Genomic DNA, 19,106 nt, shown 5'->3' with positions numbered 1-19,106 from the left:
TCGTGTTATATCTCATAGAAGTATATGTGTGTGGTAGTCATATGTGGGTAGAATAGCAGACAATAGTACTGTAGTGGAAGGAAAGCGGCCATCACTTTAACAACTTGAGTAAGATTAAGAAAGTATGTGGTGAAGAGACAACTCAGCTTCACAAGTAACTTATGATGTATGTGATGCAGTATTTATAGACTGTTGAACCTGTGGGCGTAAACACAGTCTAAATGGACTGACTTCACCTCAAACCAGTGTTCAGAGCTGGTCTGACGGCATGAGCTGCTAGTGATGTTTGAAAGTGATTTTCAAGGCTAGGAATGTGTTGGTTCATCTGTATCCTCCACTGCAGCTCCAGCATAATGAAGAGTATGCACTCATGTCACTTTAATACATTAGGGGACTGATAGAGCTGCGGGTAAAAGTAAATGGCATTACAATCAATCTGTGAGGCGGTGCTTTGAGCTACATGCTAATGTCAGCATGCTGACTGACGTGCTCACAGTGACAATGCTAACATGCTGATGATAACCAGGCATAATGTTTTCCATGCTAACATCTTGGTTCGGCATGCTAGCATGCTAACACTTCCCAGTGAAAATTAAAAGTGCAGCTGAGGGTAATGATTGTGATCTGATAAAGATCTAAAAAATAAACGGATCACCAAAGTTATTACAAGTTATTACCACAATTTGATTGCAGTCCATCCCGTAGTTGTCAGGACATTTCATTTGAAACCATGGTGGCACAAGAGGAAAAGTTAGGGATCACCAAAATTTAATGGAAATCCATCCCAAATTGTTGAGATATTTCAGTCCGGACCAAAGTACAGGACTGACCAAATGCCATCCCTATACCCAATGTAATGCCAAAAAAACTCGTCTTTTTTCTTTCTTTCAAAATCTGCTTGAGTATGAGTGAAATGTATGCTGCATTAAGATTACCCTAAGTACCATTTGTTACAAAAAGTTAATAACTAAATGTAAATGTAAATGTAACTTGTCACAACTTACCTACAATATTTGTAATCTACTGTGACAAATGTATATACTTTGAGTAAATCTTAAACCTCTGCAAAGCTGAACAGAAGTCCCTGCTTTAACAGCATCACTGTGTCCCTGTGTACAAGGGGATGGACAGACCATAATGACCCTCAAGAGCTCTCAGTAAGTAATGCATAATACATTAGTTCTTACCAGGGCACCACAGAGACTTTTATCGTGTTTAGATCCACTACCTGTTTTTTTCAGGTCACCTCTTGGAGGAAAAAAAGATTTCTCCACCTTAGATAACACCAAAATGAATATGACTAGGTTGTCATGTACATGAAGTTGGGTGAGGTGTCTGGGGCCAAAGCCCAATTTGATCTAAGTCCCTACTTGAAATATAGCTTGCTGAAATTTTTGCTAAATAAATGTTGTTTTTTTGTTTTTGTTTTTGTTTTTGTTTTTGTTCAATTAAAAACTGCAGTTTTTCCTGCTGCGAGACATCTGCTGTGGTAATCGTCAATCATCAGTGCACTCAATTTAGCTGCAAAATCGGAAACATTTAATCTAATGTAATTGTTTCTCATTTGAGGCCAGTTTCCATCAGGATTTAAAGTCCATGCATTCCATCAGAGAGAGAGATTCTCCACAGTGAACAGACATTTATAATGCATTCTCTAAATGAAGAGCCCAATCAGCAGATCCCCCCAGCCTGATACCTCAATCTGCTTCCCAATCTCATTTCTAATTTATCTTACTCTGCCCCAACAAACCCAGTGCCGCGAAGTGCAATTTGACATTAGTCCTTCGAATCTGCAGTGGGCAATGAAGCAAGGGAAGAGTGGTTTGGCATAGATCCCAACCCCAAAACTCCATAAAGTGCCTTTCATTTGTCTTCTGTTCAAGTTCATCTGTGCTTTATGAATGAGCTTAAAAATGTGCGAGAATCTGTTCTCCTAGGAAGTGTAATGGATTCCTGATGTAGCTTCGGCTGTACATGGAAGAAGTGAAGGGGAATCAGCTTTACCCATTAGCATTCACTATTTTTATCTTATACATGTGCAGTTACTGCTTCCCTTATTCCATGTCCAATTAATATGATTCATATTGCTAATGGTTACTAACAGGGGATGTTGGAATATGTTTTTGTTCTTGTCATTTCCTCTGAATAACACTTTGAAGCTGATACAAGATGACCTTTAGCACTGTTAGGAGGTGTGTGTATGTGTATTTGTGCGTCTGTGCAATTTTCCTTGACATTTTATGGCAAAAGGTCACAGCACTTTTGAGTTTTGTGTTTGCTGATTCTGTCCCAAAAATCAAAACTAACCACAGTGGTGAAACAGTTCTTACAAATTTTACAATGGCTGTGGATGTTCAGGGCAAAGTGGTGCATCCACTGGTCATTCTGAATGATGTGCTCGAGGAACATGACATTTTGTATTGCCTCCACCTCTAACGCTGGCTGAATGGCAGTAGGTTCATCCTGCAGTATCGTGGTATTAAAGCCAACCACAGGGACAGCATAACATTTTCAAACCATCTCTCAGTTTAATTTTCCAGTTCATCCTGCATTTGTATTAACCAATTTCCTATTTAGTTTTTGTCTCATGGTTCCTTCCCTAACATCATCAGCAAATCCTAAAATACCTGCTACCTGGGATGGCCACTCAAACTTAAAGGAAAGACTAATGACCAGGGATGTTAAGGATCACTGCTAACATCCTATAGCTGTACAAATAGTAATAGTAGCATCCAAATGTTTGAAGACATGTCAGATAACTCCTGCAAACAGACACGTTGGATGAGATAAGGATACCAGAACACTCTCCATAAGCTGCATCATAATATTTTGAACCTCTTTTGAAACACAGTTTTGAATATTCGAGCCCGTCCTCACACACAAGAGATGACAGCAGTGGTCTTTTATTCAAACACTTAAAATGGTAAACGGTCTGCACTTATATAGCACTTTTCTTCCTCAGCAGACCGACGATGGCAGAGCTGCATTGCAAGGCACTGGCCTTCACGCTGGGTTCAGCGTCTTGCTCAAGGGCACTTCAACATGTGAAACCACCAACAAACTCTGTGATTAATGAATGGCTCACTCCACCACCTGAGCCACAGCCCCCTGCATGTTGATGTGAATTAGTTGAATTAGTTGAAAATCATTGTTGACTTTGTCCTGCCAAAGGCCTCTTGTGGCCCTGTGAATAATAAATATGTTGCCACTCAGAAGCAAAGGCAGAGGTACCGTGAGGTTGTAGCGCCAAAAAACCTCTTAGTGAAGATGCTTAGGGGCGGATGGTTGGGTATGATTTTGACATGAGAGACTACTGTCGCCTCTTGTCTCCCGGTGGCTGTCAGAACTAGTTTCATTGAACCACGACTGCAGTCTTTCCCCGTTTTACCTGTGTTTTAATTACTTAAAACTAACAGAAACTTAACCCACAGAGGTGCTACATTAGAAAACAGTGACGTGAAATATTTATGTAACAACAGTTTGTAAAAGCACTGACGAACAACAATGTCTTCCCAGTTGATCAGACAATGCCCACGTGGGTCATTTTGGAATGACAAACAAACATTTTCGTCATTAAGGTTTGGAGCACTTGATTTTGCATGTGGGAGCCCTTGGGTTTGAGACAGTGGGGAAAGCAGCAGACTGTTCGGGCGCAATGAGCTACTTTCCATATGCAGCACAATGAATGCCTTCCAGGAAAGACCGCGCCAAGTTATTCCCTTACAATATTGTGTCTCCGTGACGATCAGGTTTTCGCTGCACCTTCCAGTATGGTCATCAGAACAGCTAAAAAAAACGAGCTAATTCTGCTCTAGGTTTACATGATCCTTAAATGATGGGCTGCTTTAGAGTGAAGGCTCATCTCCCAAATCCCTACTGATGGATCTGTGTAGAGATGATGGTTGTGTTTGCCTACGATAAACAGAACAAGAAACACCCCTATGACACACTCTGTTATACCTTGTGAATATTCATTTCATGTATGTGTCTACTGTACATTCACAGACAGGTTTCTGTTTTGATGCTGTTTGTTCTTTTGCATTAATTACTTGTGTTGTTTGCGTGCAATTCACTCCTTTTGAATGCTTGCTACTATCAAATTCAACAGATGAATACCAAAAATATCAAAGAGAATATCCAACCGTTTCCACGCTGCGAGTTGGATATGTGCGAGGGAATAAAACAGTAGCATAAAATACTGAACACAGCGGCATTTGAATATTAACATCAAGGTTATACCTTTCTGCACACTGTGTATTTGAGTGCTTGTGGGACTAATGAACAAAGGCGTCTCCTCACTGAATTTTTGAGGAAAAGGGGAATCCATAATGCAAAACAAGAGTGCTGGGATGCAGTTTGATGTATGACCTCAGAGAGTGGTTCTACCATAGATTGTAGATGCCACTTGTCAGAGTATGGGCCTTTTGTAGTCAGTGATGAGAAGCTTGAGCTGCCTCTCTGACAATGGAAATGATAAAAAAAAAATTTAAAAATGGATGTTTGACAGGGTTGTAATGTACACTTAACACACACAAGAAATAAATGCAATAAACTCAAGCATACACATAAAGACTGTAAATGTCCAAAGGCACACCAATTCAAACACAATCTTGTGTCCAAGCGCTGATCAAACTCTTCTCTTTTATCAGACAAGACACATGGAGTGTGTACGACTGTTTGCAGAGGCCCGGGGTGAAAAGAGCCCTGATCCAACATTGTCATAGCTTCTGTAGCACTGCAGGTGTTATAAAAGCGACTGGAATATGGATGAGTGGGAGACTGCTGTGATTGAAATGTGCTAAAGCGAGTCGGTGCCTTTGTACTATGCTCCAAGGTGTGGGAGAGGCGGAAGAGAGAGAGAAAGTAGGGCAGCAGAGAGTAAAGTAGACAACAAGGTGGAGCTGATTTCTGATACTTCTCTGGCCTCAGCCTGCACACAAGTTGCCCTCAAGCACTGGTTCTCAATCAGATTATTTTAACCCGATTCGCAATGCGCCACGGCAAAGCCTTATCCTCAGCTCCGTTTGTGTGTGTGTGTGTGTGGGTGTGTGTCTGCAGCAAAGATGTGCTGGTTTTGTTGTGGGTTAACAAGGAAAGCATGACACGGTTTTATGGGTTCATAGCAGACACAAACGCTGACACAGTTTTCCTCCTATCTCTTTCAGGAAACTTCCTCCTTCTCAGATCGAGCCCTCTGAGAAATGAGCTGCCAATGTAAGTGTTTCGCCTCACCTCAGCACTTGGTTGATTTTAAATTAATTAACGAAAGCTACACAAACAATCATGCATGCACAGAGCCGTATAGCCTCGAACCTGTAACCTTTAACTGTCTTCCCCTCACTAACCATTGGGACGGGATTCACCACTGACATCATTGGTTAGTAGCTAATTGCTATTCCCTGCAAACACACTGATGGGACATCAAAGGTTGACTCACTGCAGGACAAGCTAGTGAAATTCAAATTTCTAACAACCCTTCCTTCAGTATTATGCCACTGAGTTGCCACTTGTGCTTTTTAGTTTGTCATCCCGCGCACAAGGAAGGCTTAAGGCGCTATTAATAATGGATGAGGATGTGAGACTTTCCAGCGAGTTTTCCAGAAGCATCAGTGCTTGCATTTAAAACCCAGGCAGCACCGGCTCTCTGTGCACCTGGAAACTGGGGTTGTAGCTTTCAAGCAGTTCTCGAGGCAATGTAGTCGGTCAGAGCCCCTTACAGGAAAGATAAGAAGCTGCGGCCAGGGCCGTAACCAGGCTACCAATTTCTCAGTTGGTCACACCAGCGCATTATTTGGTCGCACCTTTTTGTTTTTCCGGTCTCTCCCTGCAGCCTGCACTCTCATCATCACCATCACTTGTGTATGAGTCGTGGGCCTCTCGTATATTCAGTATACCTCTCTATGACTCACAGATACACACATATACATACACACACAAAAGATGCACCCCTCACATCCTAATGGTGACCTTTGATAATACAGAAGTAGGTCTATATTGTCTTTTTTAGCTCAGCCTAATGCATTATAAATTATTGTCTGGGTGTAGAGAGATGTGTAATAGACGTAGGTTTCTTTATACTTCAGTAATGCTTATTATTGACAGCAAGGGCATATGAGGTGTGTGTGTTTAAGAGGGAGAGACAGAGAGAGGGGAAGATGTTTCTGTAAGGGTTATTTATAACATAGTCAGAAAGCTGCTTTGTCACTTTTTGACCTGACCCGCCTGAATCTATTGTATTTTCTTGTGAGCTTACCTGAACTCAGGCTGACCTGCACATTACTAGCAGGCAGGGAGAGTGCAGGTTTGGAGAGACAGACTCAGCAAGTGAAGACGAAAAAGCGTTACTTTCAACCACAATGGCTAACACAGCACCGACCCACAGGGGCACCAAAACAGCCTAATGATCATCATGCACTCGCATGTGAAAAGAGCCCCTGAAAAATGCTCCACAACATGCATTACCTTTTCATGGAAGGCTGGTTGTATCCTCTCGTGGCCATCCCACCATGTAAATTCCAGTTGCTGTCAGTGGAAGTGCTGATGATGCAAGGAGCTGCGCTCATGCCCTCTCTCACAACTCACAGCGGACACTAAATAACTAATCTGAATTAAGCACTCATTCGTCTAGGAGGAGAAGTTCTCAACTGCAGATTTTTTTTTTTTTTTTCTTCAGTTGTATTTTGCTTCAAATTTTATTTTTAGCTCTAAAAAATTACCGAGGTCTGGACCTCGATGCAGCTTTCACTGAATAAGCGAGTTTGCAGAAAAATGTTTTATAGTGCATTCACTTTAAAGTCGACAAATGTTCATAGTAAACTCCAACCCAGTGGAGATAATAAATGCACTGCAAACATTTTTATTTTTAAATTTTTAGGGGAAACAATTTTGCTATATTTTTCTGCTACTGGTTCGGTGTTTCTCTTATTTAAGAAAATAAGATTTATAGGACTCACTTACAGGCAGAAATGACTTGAGATGACACAGAGTTTTAGTCCTGGCAGTGTAATTGTGCATCATAATGGTATAATTACACTACAAGTGTCTGCAGGATTATGTTTGTTATAGAGGGAGTGAATGCTGTGTTTGAGAGGGTCTTAGAATTGCTAAATATCAGTGAGCAAAAGTTGTACAAATCCCATCAACAACAACATGAACATGTGGATCTGCCTCTGGAGAGAGGCCTCAGAAGGCTTTTATATGGCTTCTTCTTCTTTGTCATTTTAATGGAAATTTGAAACTCTGTACACAGCACTGCACCAGATTCAGTTTAAGGATTATACCGACAAACACGACCACTTCTCACACACAATGTCAAGCCACTGTCCTTCATTCCGACACACACACACACACACACACACACACATACACACACACACACACACACACACACACACACACACACACACACACACACACACACACACACACACACACACACACAAACACAGACACACATACAAGTCTGTCTTTGTAGTTTCTCTCAAATATTTACAGCCACACATCCTATATCACATGAACACATGTGCACTCAGAAAGACATGCATTTCCATGCAAATATAGTTCTTGACATTCACAAACTTGCACACGCAGACACCTCAGCAGACCCACACATGGACACACATATTGCCACTTTTCTGCAGAAACAGGGGTCTTGCCAGCCGCGTTGCTGTGGTTAGGAGATAACAGGATGCTCCAATCACAGGTTTCCTCTCAATCCTTCCCATAAGGCCCCAGAAGGGAGTCTCCAGAGCGTGGAGGATGAGAGGTTGAAGCTGAGATCACACTCACAATAGGCTATGCTAGAGGTGTTAGAATTGGATCTGGAGGTTGCATTTGACTCCGGCTTTTGTACAGTAACTGTGCACAAAAGGTGCGCCGTCGCTTGATAACAAATTAATCATACAAGCTTCACTGTGGCGGATTAATTCATGCTTTGCTTATTGGGTCAAAGTGAGACACGCTGCATTTGTCAGAGGATAATCAGATCAATGATAGCTTCACAGGGGAAAGGCAAAAAGGATACGACCATAATATTGAAACACTATGATCAAAGCTGAGCTCGCACTGTGAATGAGAATGTAGGGAGGAGAGCAGGGCTGCAAAGGACAGCTGTGATTGATGCGTTACTCCCTCCTAGCTGTCTGCACACACAGAGAAGGAGACTGTGGCAATTTCACTGAATCACAGTGTAGAACTTCTTTTGTCTCTCCACTCCTTCCCTCGTGTCTTGTCTCTCAACACGCTTGCATTATAGAGTGCTCATCCTGTGCTGTTTAAAAAGCCTCCCGTGTCTGCAGACAGTAAAAAGTAGGCATGGAAACACTTTTTAGTCTGACTAGGACAGTGCAGAAGTGTTCTTTACTGTCCTACACATTAAATATAGACTGGGAATCACTTCTGAAGAATGCAGAATTATTTCATCCTATTCGCTGCCTTTAATTTGCTGTGCACAAACAGATTCAAAATTAAGCGTGAACCACCCTAATTTTCTTACTTTGGTGATTTATGATGCCTAAAAAACATCGATGAATTGTTGGTTTCCCCCAGAGATGAGATGAGATCTGTGTATTTATTGATGAGTCACGCCAGAGAAAACATTTGTTAAATGGATATGTTCTAATATATGAGGACAAACTCTCACACAAACACACAGCCCACTCACACTGTGAATAGAACATGTAAAAAATTAATTAATGTCACTCTGTGTTACTATGTCAAGGTCAACATCCTCTCTGAGTCAGAAATCCTTTCAGCAAAGATCCACATTACCTGCTTCAGTGCAGTTGAACAAGGTAATGAGTCCCAGTGGTGATATTCAAACCACAGTGGGAGGGAAACCCTATGGGAGACTGCTGATTAAGGCTACGTCCACACTGATATGTTAAACAGCATTTTAAAATGAACGCCATCTCAGTCCAGACGGGTATTTTCGCTCCGTATCAGAAATAATCTCAATCCACACTAACGCGTCTGAAAACACATATCATATGTACATTGATGATCATTAGCTTGACTCCTACGCATGTAGGCAGTTGTTGCATTATAAAGTGCAGAATTTAACTGCGCTACAGCTGCTAGCAAAGACAAGGTCAGCAGCGTTTCTAATTCATTATCCGTACTGTTAGTCGAGGGTCACGTGATAGGAGCGTGACGAATCAGGGAAGGATACAATGTGACTGATAAGACTCATTCATGAAGTGAGTGTGGGTGTCAGCATTATTGTTTCCAAAAGTCTCTTTTTCTGCCCATCCAGACTAAAATGCACCCCTGGACTTTTCAAGTAAAATGGGGTCAGCAGTAATGATCAACTGATATGGGTTTTTCAATGGTAATTAATATTTAAAGAGAAGGGCGGCCAATGGCCGATATATAAATCAATTTTAATCTGATGAAATACAAGACTTGAATAACAATAACAAATATTAAAAAATTCTCCATTTTAGGAGCTCAGAAACTCTGAAATAATGTGGATGCCAGGCGTGAGCGTAGCAAATGTGATGTGTTTTAAAACTAACATATTAGAGTGGATTTGGCCTAAGTACTGATAAAGTAGTAAAAATGACATGATGATTTACAAATCATAACAAAACAGCAGCCATTTATTTCAGTGTTTACAGCTTTTATATCTATTAACACAATGTTGGGTTGTAAATGCAAATATTGCTAAATAAACCTTTGCTTTTGTGAGTTTGGAAAATATGTAAAAGCCTCTGTTTTCTCATTTTCATTGTGTGGTACTCTTTTCAACTGTCTAAGGTTAAACTTAGTTTTCCTATTATTCCATCTTTTCCTCTGTGTATTGAATCAGTAATTCCTCAGCCCTTGGGAAACATGTCAAACTCACAATTCCACGGGTTCTACAACATGAATTGAGCCATTTCAACTTCCCAACAAGAAGTAACAGGACTCGTGTTTTCATATAATGGTAGAATGTACAGTTCTTTCCTGTGCTGTGAAAGTGAACTGTCAGAGAAAAAATGTCTTTATTACAGAGTAGATGACCTGGTAAAGATGATCAAGACAGTATGAGCCTGGAAGCTCTACAATGCAGGGAAGTTGAGGTCAGCAGCTAAAATTCAAAGGTGCAATGCTTTACCTGAAGGAAACATTCAAATCTGAGAAAGGGTTCCCAGGGAGTGAGTTACCTGTGATCCTGAAGTTTACAATGTCATCTGAAAACTGAAACTGAAAAGATAGTTATCACCAATTGTGGTGTCATTGTTGACTGTAAAGACACTGAGGTGAACATTTTAATCAGTTTGATACTTGTTATATGATACCAATCCAAGCGGTAATTTGATAACCTATTGTATTATGTCCCCCGCAGAATGTACCGTAATCAATTCCTTAACAAATCCTTTTAGCTGCCAACATCATTCTCAGCTGTACTGTGTGTTTAGGTCTTATTAGCAAACTGCTGAAAAAGGACCTTTGATGAACTATGCTTTGCCGATCTGTTGTTTAACAGGAATGTGCTCTGCCCACATAGCGAGCCAACGTAGCTCACATCTTCTAAAATTCAGAGCTCTCTGTGATATAAAACCGGATGTATGTACCATCTTTGCCTGTCCACCGGCTTTATGACTGTTGTCAAGACAACAGCTCATCCCCGGGCAGTTGACGGGTTGATAGGTTGACAGACGGCCATTAGGGTTATTATTGTGACGTCACGTGGGGATTGTGAGGCATGAATACAGGGTTGACCCACTTGGCGTCCAGAAGGGACCCCTGTCCTCTCTCCCCTGTCACATGACCACCCCTCACATCTCAACAGGAAGTGACTTTTCACCCTTTCCTTTAACAGCAGGAAATCTCATTGCCCTGCTGTTTCCTCTGTGGGGGGGTTCAAGGCTGTGTGGATATGTTAGATTGAACTATGGCTATTGTGTGTCAGGCCAAGGGCATTTTGAAGTGGGTGAGGTTTACGGCTTATCCCGGTGGGATTTATAGCTGTGCCGTGGTTGTTCATAACAGGGTGTGGGTGACTGTTCATAGCTCATACACATGCAACGCAGCAACTCGCAGACAGCACAGGATGTCACTGAGCTGAATCTTACGAATAAGATTGAGAGCTCTCCCTTCCCTTATTTCCCTTCATTGAACTATTTCTTGTATTCTGGAGGTCAACCTCAAGTTGTACAGTAGTTGTACTCAAAAACATGACAGACTGGCTGAACACTGGTCTGAATCTCTTTATAATGCTTTTGAAGTGGATCTTTACTGTCTGTGTGAGAGTATGTGTTTGAATTGTATCTTTGCTTCTTAATATATGTGCATTCATAAAAAAAATATGAGGGTGTTTGTGTGTGTGGGCATGTATACTGTATGTGCACATCTCTCTGTCTGTTTGCATTAGTCCCTCTGATTTGCCCTGAATCTAGAGATAGAGGCCACAGCTGTAGCACACAACCCTCTCCTCCCTCTGTGCTTCACTGTGCGCAGCACCCAGTGGAAGACACCCATCTCTGTCTCATTCCCAACTATGAAAAATACACTCTCAAATAAAGTAGCGCTAGGCCATGTCTGACAGATAGTCTGCCCGCCATGTCTTAAGCTTAAATTTGGGTTCAGATTGGTTATATTATAGTTAGTAATATACTTCAGTGTTTGATCCTTTCAAACGTGGTTCTAATTCAAGGAGCTAACCCACTACTCTTGCCTCCTGCAGATTTGATATTTAAAAGGAAAATTCAATTTTTTTTCAATTCATTTCAAGTCGGTCTTTATACAATTTGTGCAAAAATGCATTCCAAAGTTCGCTGTTGTGAGGATTCAACAGTCTGAATTAGACAAATCAAGTGGATATCTTCCAAAGTAAAAGTCTAGTTTAGCACCAAATTGTGTTACTTTGTGTTAAATGTTACTCTCTCTCCTGCAGATCAGCGATAACACACTGTCTGTGGAAACACAAAGAGGGATTTTGAGCTAAAAAGACTCAAAACTTTGGAAGATACCCATTTGATTTTACTATCTCAGACTGCTGAAGCAACGTAGAACTTTAAAACATGTTTGTGCAGAGAACAGGGACTGGATTTTGTCCCCACTCTCGAGCTATTAAGAGATTATTTAACAGCCAGTCTGAAGATGTTGAATGATTACACAGAAAAATAACTCTTTCAGTGTGTGTATAGGCATGTGGGTATTGTATAAAGACAGAATAAAAATATTGATAAAAATCTGAATTTATCCTTTAATGTTCCACCATCAGCTCTTTTGAAATAGTTGTCCCACTAGAGTTCGCCTGAAGTCATTGTTGTGTTTGTAACTCTGCCTTTGCTTCCATGCACTTGTCTTCACATTTACACGTGAAACAGAATCAAAACAAAGGGACATCGATAAGATCAAAGGGGAGGGAGTGGATGGTTTAAGTTGGTGACTGCTGCAACATGCAGTAGATTTGAGGTTGAGGTCAAAAGAATAAACTACATCCTGTATATCATCATATGGCTTTATGAATAAATGTTTTCTCTTGTTATCGTTTTCAAATCCACAGTAGGTTGATTCAGATCCATTGCTTTGGTGTTGATTTGTAGTCAGACTTGGCTCTGGATCTGAGCCGCGGTGCAAACATTTAGAAAGAGCTTCTGTGTTTGTTAACTGTGTGGATCATAAAATTAATTGAGAAATAACTTGGCGTATAATCAACAATTTTTACATAAACATGCAAAACATGATCGGTTATCACTGCTTTCTTACCAAGGACCTACAAGTTGGATTTTGTTAATGTATTTTTACTCTTGAATTCAAAGTTGGCTGATCTGTCTGCATGATGTTTGAGGACTCACATTCACATTCAGCCTGTTGAATTGTTTCAGAAATACTGGATATTAGAATACCATAGGGTTAGAAGTTTTATGACACACAAAGTTTGCATTTGACAGCAACAGTGTATATACAGACCTGAGACATATAAGAGTGTGACATTTTATTGGCTCTTGACTTTTTTACTTGCCCCCTCAAGGCGTATTAGAAGTCAGCAACAGTGACAGAATAGCAACTAGAAACCTGGTAGTTTTTCAGAGCATTACTTATCTTTAGAGAGAAAAGATGCTTGAAGTCTCTAGCCACTGCTAAGATTTTATGTTGTATGTTAATCAGGACCACAAATCGTAAATCTGTACACAAAATAGCAACAAGAAAGAGCAGCTTTCTTATGTGTAAAACACTAGCAACACTCAAGATCTCCAAGTGGCACATTTACCTTCTTCTTTTTTTTTTTCCAGATACGAGCCTTTCCTCATCTGAAAAAAAAAAATGGCAGCAACAACAACAACACACCATACTTCTTTAATGTACCATCTTCAAAACCAGAAATAGTTTTCAGGACATGGAAAGTTCCATTGGCACAATAAGCAGTGAAGTGGTGCCACTGTCTTTCACTGACTTCCTTTCTGGCTCGCAGTCTTCAGAGATGGGCTAAAATGAGTGGGTCATCTATCACAACAGAGGGGAGAGTGGTAAATTTATAGCTGTGAAAATAGGCCAGAGCACAGCACTGATGGAATAGATAGAGTGTAATTAGGGCAAGGTTAGCCTGCTTCACACACACACACACACACTCACACACACTCACACACTCACACACACACGCATGCATGCATGCATGCACACATATATAAACTAATCATTATTAATTACGTGACACACATACATATAATTGTTTGTGTATGTGTGTGTGTGTGTGATCGTGTTCGCTCGCAACACTCGGCACTCACAGGCATTCAGTGACTGACAAATTATTCAATTACTTCTCACTTGAAGGAGCAAAGCCGCGTAACTTAAAACAAAGCTCAGAAAAAAAAAAATTCTAATAGTCGTAGACAATTGCAAATGCACACATATGCCTCACATATTCACACTCATTTACACCCTCACACCTTTTTCTGGGATAAACACATGCATCAAACACTCTATCTGACACACATCTCCTCCTCCATTACCTCTCCTCATCTAGAGCCTTGGCTTGTTTCCTTTATGTATGTAAAAAAGAAATTAACCTCTAGCTTTCTTCCTCCTCCATGCAGTCTTCCTCCCCACTTGCTGCTCCCAAGCTCTCAACTTCCTCTGCTTCTTTATATTTCGTCTCCGTCTCCCCAGTGCACAGTTTACAACAGATTTACTCTTTTTCACGCCTTCTTGTTCGCTCTAGATTGCTTTCATTTTCACTGCCGTCAAAAACCCACGCCTTTCTCCCCACAGCTTTTCCCTCACTTCCTTCTGTCCCTTCCTCCTCACCAGCAGTCTGCAAGCATTCGTCTGTCTTGTCACATGTAACACACACCGCATTTAGACACAGCACACAAAAAAAACACACACACACACACACACACACACACACACACACACGCTGAACTGCCCCCCTGTCTTCCAGGGCATTGCTGTAAGCCTATGGAGCAGATGGGCTCAGGGCTGACTGACTGAGCTGTGCTCTGACAAACCGCCTGTGTTGCTCAGATGAGGGGATGATGTCCTTTGCACAGTCTCTCATCTAAATCTGGCTGGCCACAGATTTGCCAATCTAGAAACTGGCCACTGGTTGAACAATCTGGCTACTCACGGTTTTTACAACATGGACAATCCAGAGACGTTTTGATACAGAAACAATCAGCCAGTTTTATTATTTCCATTTCAGATATATTAGCATTTCTACCTGAGAAATATACCCCCCCTTCACAGATGGTTTCATTTAAATTACTGTTCGTGGTCCAAACAGGACAAATTGTCCATTATTTCAAAGGCTAGATTGTCCAAATCTTAAAACTATGAAAATATTTTTTTTAATTATTTTTTGTCTTTTCTGCCCCATTAATCATCCCATTATCCCTTAGACTTCTCTAAATAGTTAAAACTAGCTCCACCTCGAACTGCCACAACGGTAAAATGCTGCTTATACACTAATGCATCAGTATTGACAATGTAATATTGTCAGTGATATAGAGGAACAAGTGTCTATCTATATCTAGTGTCTATACTTTTTATATATTTAAAGTGATTTTGCCGATAAAACTTTTAAAGTAATTTTACATAAGTGTACTGGTACTTTTACTTATATAAGTAAGTGATCTGAACACTTCTTGCATCACTGCAAATAAGCATCCAGGCTGAAATATACTGTCACTGCCTGATTTATGGACATCATCAGACAAGACACTCAGCGATTTAGTGACAAAATAGTTTCAGCTTATTTTTTCTTTTAGTCATTATTCAAACATTACTTGACATCCACACAAACCTTTTCGTCACATCTCCAATGCTCTGTCAGGTTCTGTCACTGACAAATGATTCTGCTAATTCTCACTCGAACGAGTATTCTCATAACCTCCCCACTTGATGCATGAAAACTGCAGAAAATGATGGAACTTGGCAGAATCGCAGTCCAGCTTGTATTGACTGTGATCGCCCTCTTCTGGTTTGTAGTGTGAACTGCCTGTGGCTCTCAGGTTGTGGTAGCGGAGAGAATGAATAAGGTCATGAATTGGACATGAAGCCAAACGCCCCTTTCCCCACTGGAGGAGCAGATGGCAGCTCCCCAGTGCACAAGGCAGGGAGATGCTGCCACCAGACGCTCCAAGCAGGGTGTAAAAACACACACAAACACAGACAAATTAACGTTGTTGTGTGCATGTATTTGTGAGCACACCACTATCAGTGAGTGTTGTACACACAGACAGAGATGCGCACACACACACACTTGTCTGTCCAGCAGCTAGCTAATGAATACAGAAAGCTTTTCTTTGTTGTATCTGAGGGTCAAAATGCCTCTTGACCTCTATTACCATTACATTGCAGGTTTGTATCAGAGGTACTGACATCAGTGGTTTTTCTCATGATGCACAAACTTTAGCTGCTAGGCTTGATTTTCACACAGCTCCTTTTGTCCTGTGTAATATGAACCATATTAACCTGCAATGACTTCCAGGCATTTTGAGTCATCATGTTGTGCTCACACCACCCTATTATTCAGCGTTTTCATTCAGAGGAAGAAGATTGAATCTTAAAATTTTCCAAGAGCTGCTCTCTTTCTGTCCAGTGGAGACATTAAACTTTGCAATTTTGCCATTATTTGACAGAGTGACCAATAACTTTTTAGGTTTTATAAAGCACTGAACACCATCAGCTTTCTTCTATCACATGCACTGTCCGTGAAAAGATGAACACCCTACATTTTAACTTTTTTGGTAGGAACATGATTCAATTGATTTTTGCTACAAATCCTGTATTAGGGTGATTTAGATCTGGGCCATTTCTAGGTCATGTCCAATAAGATAAACAAATTTTTCTTATACCTGTACCTTATACCTGTTTACAGTTCACCTGTCTCATTTAAGAGTATAATTATCTACAGTTACAGCGCATTAACATAAAATGCTAAAATGTTCTAAACGTTTGACTGGCAGTGTACAGTTTACCATCCTGTCTTCATTAATAATGCCACTATCACTGTCATTTCGAGGCGTACTGGTTGACACATTGAGGAGGGCATGCTAAGCTTAGCTGAGTGGCGTGTCACGACGGGATATGAGGCAGTTAGCTAATGTGGTGTAAAAGGATTTAGAGGATTTGACCCTATCAGCGGAGATGGCACTCAGAGAGGCTCTGTTAATGACACCAAATGAGTCTGTGCCTGCAGCATGTTAATAATGGTGCTATGAAAGCCAGGCTTATAATTTATATGGAGATTTTTTTTTTGCAAATACCTATTTGCTAGAAGTGTGTAAAAGTAAAGGCGAGGTAACACACCATACATTTCAGTACCTTCTCTGAAACAGTGAATCACACTGGCCTGCAAATTAAGTGTAATCTTGGAAGTGAGCTTCTTTTCTCACATCCCATCACTTATTACCTGTCGAGCAGTGCGCTGTAATTGTCTCATTCTCTCCTTTGCTCCAGGTTTTTAGCTCTGTGAAGGTGAGCACGGAGATTTTTAGTAATGTCCTTCCCTACGGAGTTATAACAGCAACAAAAAATCTGTCGATTTTATCGATTCCAATGTTCCTTTTACAAAACTACAAAGCAGATGTACATTTGTTTCCTTGAGACAGGAGGTGGCAGGTTTTTTGTTTTGTTTTCTTCCTTTTTTTTTGGCTGCTGACTGGCAGTTTATTTTTCAGTTATTAAGTATATGCAGTAAGAGTACATGGCCAGAATCACATAACAATGTATGAATTTTCACTAAGGTGTTGTTGGCCTGCCCACCTGACTTCCTCTGAATGAATTAAGATTAAATGTACCTCTCTGAGATTGAGTTATTAAGCACTTTATTAGTTTTCTTAACATCGGATGAAAATCTGCAGGGGCCCTAATAACAAGATATCATTCATCTTCCTTCATTCCAATCAAAATCAAATTCACTGCGCGCTGTCGTACACTATAACTACTATTTATCAACCTTGGAGAGTGATTCGATAGAGAAGTGCGGTATAACTATATTAAATAAGAACCAAAATGCTTAAAGGAATGAAGGAAACTGATTTAAAGTGTCATTCTAGTGCTGCCAGGGTTCTGCTTGTCTCAAATAGCTGCCAAAACTGTTAATAAATGACAGACAAATTCCATAAACATTTGCGATAAGATAAGCATGAAAAAGCCCACAATTCTGTAAAGGAAACATTCATCTCAGGGTTTTCAGATAGTCAGAGTCATTTCTTAAAGTGCATTCACAAAGATAAGGATGCAGCGTGGAAGACTGTTGAGTTTTGGATATGACTTTGAACAATGGTTTCTGCCGTACAGGGGAGGGCTCCTTTAGTCCAGCAGGAATGAGAAAAAGTAATCAAATATTTTATAGATACTAACCAGATTGATTTATTTTTATATGGCTCTCAAGCCAGAACATCGAAAAATGAAAAGCATTCTTTTTGCTTAAAATGTAAGTGCCTCCCTTTTCTTAGTAGGGGAGCAGACCAGGCTGATAGGAGGCTGAAATCAGATAATGTTTCTGTTTGTTTGAATGGTGTCTCCTGCGTTTCTTTTACATACAAATGTATTTTCAGATGCATAAATACCATAAATGTCTGTATCCTCTTTGCTTTACTTTTACATAATATTCCTCATCCATTGTCATCTATCCTTCTCCACGACAAGAAGCACCATCCTTGCAGCCTTGCCAGCCAGGGCATTGGCACAGCTTGACTAGGAGGACAAGGAGGTGTAGTTGCCAACTCCTGCCGCCCACCACCCGCTGGTCAAATCCTCTTTGCTGGTTTCACTGTGACAGTCTGCCCACCATCCTTGGCTCACCATGCAAAGATAGGACAGGAGCTCAGTGGCCAGTGCCAGGGATACCCACTGGAGGTGGGAATAGGAGAGAGAAGGAAGAGTGGAGGAAGAGAGAGAAAGAGAAACAGATGGAATAATGGGCAGAGACACAAACAGAGTGCTACTGGCTGAAAGAAAGGGCTCTCCCAGAAATTTGGCTGTTTTGCATCACAACTAACCTGTAGGATATGCAGAGAGGAAGGCAGAGGCAGCAGCTATATTATTTAGATTAATTTTTTTACTATAAACATTTTTTTATTGGTTAGTTTTCATATGGAAGGGTATATAATTGAACGTATAATGCCACACCAACACAAAGTTTAATTTGTTGGAAATGTTTTGGCAATGACTAATTCTTCTTTGACTTTTAATCTCCTTTTTCTGAATATAATTAGACAGAAAAAGAGGAGATACTTGTTTTCTGGCAGCTGTAAAGCCCCACATAGCTGTGGAGGTGTTTGGAGTTGCAGATGACTGCCGGCAATTGTTCTCTTACCCATAATGGATGCCCTGACCCACAAGCTTTACAGCTTGTCTTTATTCCACAAGTTGTTTTTCTATCCATTTCCAGCATTTTAACACAGATGTTCGCTGTGGGAGGCAGTGGAAAGCTGGCTCATTCACTGCACAGTATTTCCCTCACAGCCCTACAGCTAGCCTGTTTGTTGTGTGGTTTGGCACATAAGTGGGTGTATTTGTATGGCTGAGCTGATGATGAGCTACAGTACTACGTTAACCAATTCTAAACCTCTTCCCTCCTTCTTTTTTGTGTCGTGTCTTTCTGTCCTGTTTTCTAGGAGTCACCCTCGAGGTCATCAGTCAACTCTACTCGGCCTGGAGGTCTTCTA

General features: G+C 40.8%; 1 long non-coding RNA gene across 1 annotated transcript in view; it reads left to right on the top strand.

The window, feature by feature from the left end:
- Window positions 1-19,075, top strand: part of LOC111221438 — a 92,855-nt gene extending 73,780 nt beyond the window's left edge. The window contains exons 3-4 of the long non-coding RNA XR_002665091.1: window positions 5,166-5,214; window positions 19,056-19,075. This is a non-coding gene — a long non-coding RNA (uncharacterized LOC111221438). The remainder of the gene's footprint in view (window positions 1-5,165; window positions 5,215-19,055) is intronic.
- Window positions 19,076-19,106: the final 31 nt, after the last annotated feature.

This window comes from Seriola dumerili, unplaced genomic scaffold (genome assembly GCF_002260705.1).
Source record: "Seriola dumerili isolate Sdu_G_001 unplaced genomic scaffold, Sdu_1.0 BDQW01000088.1, whole genome shotgun sequence".
NCBI lineage: Eukaryota > Metazoa > Chordata > Actinopteri > Carangiformes > Carangidae > Seriola > Seriola dumerili.
This window is presented reverse-complemented; position numbering and strand designations above follow the sequence as displayed.